The 7,164-nt window shown below is 33.2% G+C and overlaps 1 pseudogene across 1 annotated transcript; it reads left to right on the top strand.

Annotated features, from left to right (window-relative positions):
- The first annotated feature begins 1,659 nt into the window (after positions 1-1,659).
- Positions 1,660-5,313, top strand: LOC124827218 (FT-interacting protein 3 pseudogene; annotated as a pseudogene). Its single transcript, XR_015786826.1, has 2 exons — positions 1,660-1,898; positions 2,621-5,313. The product of XR_015786826.1 is annotated as an FT-interacting protein 3 pseudogene (transcript).
- The last annotated feature ends 1,851 nt before the right edge of the window (positions 5,314-7,164 follow it).

Genomic DNA, 7,164 nt, shown 5'->3' with positions numbered 1-7,164 from the left:
ACAACATTTTTTGACAACATTTTTTTGACAACATTTTAACACTGTCTACGTGTCATTCCGTGATTGGTCCAAAATTATTCCACAATCAATAATAATAATCATAAACATCAATATAGACCAATCACAGAATGACACGTAGACCATGTTAAAATGTTGTCAAAAAAATATTGTCAAAGTATCATTATCCATAATAATATTATGCTCTAAAGTGTCGGAGTCAATTCAGTGAAGAAGAATTTTATTACGAGTTTAACTGAATCAACTCAATTTAACTCAATTCTTGGTTAATCAGAAATTTTGTAATCAGATTTAACTGACCACGGTTTATTGGAATAAGTGAATTTATTTGATTAAATATATTTTATTCTTTCAACTTATTTTCTATTATCTTTTAATCATGAAAATGTATTAACTTAACTCACCTATTTGTATCAGAGTTTATCTATTTCAGCTATTTTGATAAATACTAATTATAATTAATAATTGATATAATAAATATATTAAGTAAAAAATTTAATTCATATAATTAACATATAAATAAATAAAACATGCCAATCATTTAAACATTATCAAATAACTTTCTTATATGAAATAACATAAAATAAAGTGTCAATTATTTATCAAAAGTATTAAATAATTACAGTGAAAAAAATTATAAAGATTTAATCTGACTAACACTTTAAAAAGATCATTTTTTTTATCCTACTTAATTTAAATTTTTAGTGAACTAATTATCTTTAAGGATTTATGAATCAATTTATTTTTAATTCAAACTCAAACTCAAATTAAACTAGTCTTTAACCATATTTTAGAAAAGGTTTAATAGCCAATTTAGTCCTCACTTTGGTTGAAAAATCTCAATTTAGTCCCTCGTTATAAAAGTGTTTTACATTAGTCCTAACTTTTAAAATAGTGGGTCAGATTGGTCCTTTCTGTTAAATATAAATTAACAAAATTAATGGATGATGATGTGACACAACGTAAAGCTAACGAGGGACCAATCTAACACATCAGCTTTAAGCTGTGTCACATCATCATCCATTAATTTCGTTAACTTATATTTAACGAAAGGGACCAATCTGACCCATTATTTTAAAAGTTATGACTAATGTAAAACACTTTTATAACGAGGGACTAAATTGAGATTTTTCAACCAAAGTGGGGACTAAATTGGCTATTAAACCTTTAGAAAAATATACTTTTTCAATTAACCTGACTTAAATTGGTACAGAGTCAGATTAACTCAGATTTAATATGAAAAAATAAAATTACAAATTTAAATATTTAAGTGTTACTTTTTAATTTTAAAATGATATATTTTTTAATCTTTATATTTAAAAGTAATGACTTGTAATTTATTTAATACCATAATTACATTAAAAAGAAATAAATAATATACAAATTGAAAACATTTTTGTCTAAATTATGTTGATGATTATTTTTCGATAAACATGACAGTTTTTTTTTTTGGAATGAAGAGTAAAATAAATAAAAAAATGAACAGATAATGAATTGTGAGGGAGTTACTTAGGGAAACGAGCACACGTGTGAATACGGACCGTATTGGTTCACACGCTTAAGGCGGGTCCACCGCCACTCCACCACCCTGTACAGCAACAGAGGTCCAGCGAGCACTGTGCAAAAAGCAAAGAGGGCAACTTCTGTGTATATTTTGCATAGATTCATTAGATCCTAGCCCCACACCACCACCAAACGCAAAACCAAAAACCAAAAACCAAAAAGCATACACCCTCTTTTCTTCTTTCCTCTTCTCCCTCACCCCTTACCCTTATCTCTTCCATCTCACAGACACCACCTACACCTCTATTCTTTCTGCTTTATTACAAATAAACCTAACAAAACCATCCCCATTTCTCAACAAACCCATCTTCTCAAAGGTAACAACATCTCAGCATTGTACTTCTTAAATCTAAAAGCTTCATGTTTATCTTTCTCTCTTCTTCTATTCCACGAGTTGGGTGCTACTGAAAATTTTCAAGGTTTTTTCCTTTTGCTGAAATAGAAGCACCCATTCGGTAAATTTTTATTTTTTTCTAAAAAAATTTCTTGTAAAATCTCTTAGAATGAGAGGAGCACAAACCTGCGTATGATCAGTAGTATATAGGTATTTTTATACTTTTTTTTTTGTTAAAATTTCGGTGGGTGAGTTGGGTGGTGTGAAAAGTGCTGAAACTAGAAAAGTAAAGGTAATCCGGTGGTGATGTTTGTTTCCGGGAAATAAGTTGTTGAAGGAGTGTCTCAGAATGCAGAAAGTGTGAAACTTTTGAGTGGAACTCCTTCATTTCATGGTACATTCTGTCGGCAGCTACTTGGGATAATCTAGGTTCAGAATTTTTGTGTCCTTATTTTATGAATTGATAGTACGTTTTGGTGTCGTGATTTTGTGCTTTTACTAAATACAATCGGATCTACAATCTTAAGCTTCCACACTCTTGGTGTTAGCGTAGATCTACGCTTGCAACTCTGTTTATTTATGCATTGATTATTATATTTGAGTTTTCTTAACTTGTGTGGCTTGTGTGTTTTAAAGTTTCCCAAATATTTAGGTGACTTGATTTGCCAGCTGTAACGGCTATTTGACCGTGTTTCTCTTTTTTAGGCTCCTCGGAACCGTTGTGCTTTTATTTCTTTTAAGGCACAACTGTTCCTAGGTGTGGAAGTGTGGAACATTGAAGATTTGAAATAGTTGTGCACAGCTTCCATTGTTATTTTGAAAAAGAAAAGGTCTTTGGGTTCTTTGAAGGCAGAAGATGCAGAGGCCTCCACCGGAAGATTTTCTGTTGAAGGAGACCAAGCCCCACCTCGGTGGGGGGAAGGTCTCCGGTGACAAGCTTACCAGCACATATGACCTTGTCGAGCAAATGCAGTACCTGTACGTGAGGGTTGTGAAGGCTAAGGACCTGCCTGCAAAGGATGTCACTGGCAGTTGTGACCCTTATACTGAAGTGAAGTTGGGGAACTACAAAGGCACCACACGGCACTTCGAGAAGAAGAGTAATCCCGAATGGAACCAGGTTTTTGCTTTCTCGAAAGACCGCATTCAGGCTTCCATTCTGGAGGTCACCGTGAAGGATAAGGATGTTGTGAGGGATGATTTCATCGGTCGGGTGTTGTTCGACCTGAATGAGGTCCCAAAGCGTGTTCCACCGGATAGTCCTCTTGCACCGCAGTGGTATAGATTGGAGGATAGGAAGGGTGATAAGGCGAAGGGGGAGCTAATGCTGGCTGTTTGGATGGGCACACAGGCTGATGAAGCATTTCCCGAAGCATGGCACTCAGATGCTGCGACGGTTACTGGGACTGATGCTCTTGCCAACATTAGATCAAAGGTGTATCTGTCTCCTAAGCTTTGGTATTTGAGGGTTAATGTGATAGAGGCGCAAGACTTGCAGCCGAGTGACAAGGGTAGGTACCCTGAAGTTTTTGTTAAGGCTTCTCTGGGAAATCAGACCTTGAGGACTAGAATCTCTCAAAGCAGGACTATCAATCCAATGTGGAATGAGGATATGATGTTTGTGGCTGCTGAACCATTCGAGGAGCCTCTGATTTTGAGTGTGGAAGACAGAGTTGCCCCTAACAAGGAGGAGTCACTTGGGAGGTGTGCTATTCCTTTACAAATGGTGGAGCGGAGACTGGATTACAAACCTGTGAATACCAAGTGGTACAACATCGAAAAGCACGTTGTTATAATGGAAGGAGAAAAGAAGAAGGAAATCAAGTTTTCAAGCAAGATTCATATGAGGATCTGTCTGGAAGGTGGTTATCATGTTTTGGATGAATCAACTCACTACAGCAGTGATCTTCGCCCAACTGCTAAACAGCTGTGGAAGTCCAGTATTGGAGTTCTTGAATTGGGGATATTGAACGCTCAGGGTTTGATGCCAATGAAAACTAAAGATGGTAAGGGAACAACAGATGCCTATTGTGTAGCAAAATATGGGCAGAAGTGGGTGAGGACAAGGACAATCATTGATAGCTTCGCACCCCGGTGGAATGAGCAATATACTTGGGAGGTTTTTGATCCTTGCACTGTCATTACAATTGGTGTTTTTGATAACTGTCATTTGCATGGTGGTGATAAGGGTGGAGGAGCAAAAGATTCCAAAATTGGGAAGGTAAGAATCCGTCTTTCCACCCTTGAGACTGACCGTGTCTATACACATTCCTATCCTCTTCTAGTTCTTCATCCAAATGGGGTGAAGAAAATGGGTGAAATCCACTTGGCTGTAAGGTTTACTTGTTCTTCTTTGCTTAATATGATGCACATGTATTCACTGCCTTTGTTGCCTAAGATGCATTATATTCACCCACTAACTGTTAGCCAGCTTGACAATTTGAGGCATCAAGCCACTCAGATTGTTTCAATGAGACTGAGTCGTGCCGAGCCACCCTTGAGAAAGGAGATAGTGGAATATATGCTGGATGTGGGTTCCCACATGTGGAGCATGAGAAGAAGCAAGGCCAACTTTTTCAGGATCATGGGAGTTTTAAGTGGACTAATAGCGGTAGGAAAATGGTTTGACCAAATCTGCAATTGGAAAAATCCAATCACAACCGTTCTGATCCATATCCTGTTCATAATATTGGTCATGTACCCTGAGCTTATCTTACCTACAATATTCCTATACCTCTTCTTGATTGGAGTTTGGTACTATAGATGGAGGCCAAGACACCCTCCTCACATGGACACTCGTCTCTCTCATGCAGATTCTGCTCACCCAGATGAACTTGATGAAGAGTTTGACACATTCCCAACCACCAGACAATCGGACATCGTGAGGATGAGATATGACAGGCTCAGAAGCATTGCTGGGAGGATACAGACAGTGGTTGGTGATTTGGCCACACAAGGGGAGAGGCTGCAGTCTTTGCTCAGCTGGAGGGACCCAAGAGCTACTGCACTCTTTGTCATCTTCTGTCTGGTTGCTGCCATTGTACTCTATGTCACTCCATTCCAGGTTGTGGCACTTCTCACTGGAATCTATGTATTGAGACACCCCAGGTTCCGCCACAAGCTTCCTTCAGTGCCTCTCAATTTCTTCAGAAGGCTGCCTGCAAGAACTGATTGCATGCTTTGATTCATGGATAGTGCACAAACTACATATGGAACCTGCTTTGCTTTCATTGTTCAGCACCAGATTTTGTGGATTTGCATTTCATTATGTCATAGGATTTTCTGTTTTTGAACTTCGTGGTAGTATCCTGGTGAAATTTGTAATTTTGTAGGCTGAGTTGAAATTAACTTGTGTTCAATCAACTTCGTGTTTAATCAGATGCAGTAAAGTTTCTCAACTGGCTATTGATATAGAGGTGAAGTGATTACTGATTTATGTTCACCTTTTCTCCTCCTCATTTGATTGATGAACCAGAGAACACACCTACACCTCTACTTGTTTCGGTTGTTTATTGATGGACACCTTGTTATAGCATTCTTTACTATCTATGATTTGGACCTTGCAATGTTGTGACTATAATATGGTAATTTTGTATAGAGATATATGATGAATACATGTGGGCAAACATATCTCTCCCATTGTGATACTAAAATAAATACTTGTTTTTATGACATTTGTTTGAACCGCAACATTAAAATAAACAATTTACATATTATAATGTATGTTGGTGTGCAATATTTTATTTGAGACTATTTATTTTTGTCTCAGAGGACAATAATTCTATAAGAGGACAGACATGAATGCTTCCGCAATAATTGGGTCGTGCTTTTACTTCTGGCTAATTGTTTGCAGTGTTATTATTTTTTTGCGAAAGATATTTGGAAATCTGTTTATTAAATTTATTTTACCTGATTGTTACATTACAAAAAATAAATGTGGATATTTATCACAGATCTGCCCGTGTGAATAATCATGGTTACACGTGAGAAAAATGATTTTATTAAAATAGAGAAACGAGCTTAGTATGTTTTGTTTTATTTATGCATCTGGATATTTTTTACAAGTAAAACAAGTATAATTTCATATTTTGATATTGATGTAATTGTTTGTTTTTTGGTTCAAGATATTTATTCGTTTTGAGTAAATATGATGAGATATAAACAAAGGAAAAAAGAGATAGCAATTGGAGTTTCGTCTTGTTAGAGATGTAAAATTTGTAAAATGTAAATTTGAGCAACTAAAAGAATTACAAATTTAGATATAAAGGTGTACGCAGCCAAGGGAACGTATTATTTTATAGTAACATGATTTTCTTTTCAAAGAATACGTGTAAAATTTTCAACTTATTAAAGAATGATTTAATATCTTAGATTAATTATATACTCACTTAGAGATCAGATTTAACGTATCTGTTCTTATATTTAATATATAATTTAATTACAACTGTTTGGTATGATGTAATATAATAAAAAAAAAATAGATTTAATTATTCGTTTGGTTTTCATTTTAGTTAAAAAAAATTTAGTTACTATTAATTTTTTTTTTCGATTGTGTTTCAATTTTTGAAAAAACGTCTTAATTAAATTATTTAATTTTTTTGATATAACCACATAACATGTGTTAATTTGTTTTTTTTAATTTATTTTTATTTTTATTTCTTTTACAATATTTTTTGTTGTTTATGTGTTAAGTGTCTGGTATGATATGTTACGAATTAGGATTAAGTGTTATTATTTTGATTTTAATTTAATTTTTATATATATTTCTTTTAATAAATTTAATTCCAATTTTTTAAAAATAAAGTAATATTGATTTTCTTTATATTAAGATCAAATTTATAAAAAAATATTAATTATATAAATACATGTTATTCTTTTTATTAAAAATAACGTTTTAACATATTATATATATTATTAATCAATACTTTTGTTAATTATAATTTTGTAATAAATTATAATATAAATATTAGTATACCATTTATACAAATAATATATTTGGTTATTTTCATTAAATTTATTATTTATATAAATGTTATTAGTTAATCTAGAAGATGATGAAATTTATTATTTATATAAATGTTATTAATTAATTTATTACTATAAAATAATATGAATTAATGATATATTAGTTTTAAAGACTTGCTTTTTTTTTTAAATATCTACACTTAATTATTTTTAGTATTATAAAAAACATACATTAATAATATAATATGTTAGAAATTCATTTTTAATAAAAATATCATTATAAA

This window comes from Vigna umbellata, chromosome 5 (genome assembly GCF_029865625.1).
Source record: "Vigna umbellata cultivar VRB3 chromosome 5, Vumbellata_1.0, whole genome shotgun sequence".
Classification (NCBI taxonomy): Eukaryota; Viridiplantae; Streptophyta; class Magnoliopsida; order Fabales; family Fabaceae; genus Vigna; species Vigna umbellata.
This window is presented reverse-complemented; position numbering and strand designations above follow the sequence as displayed.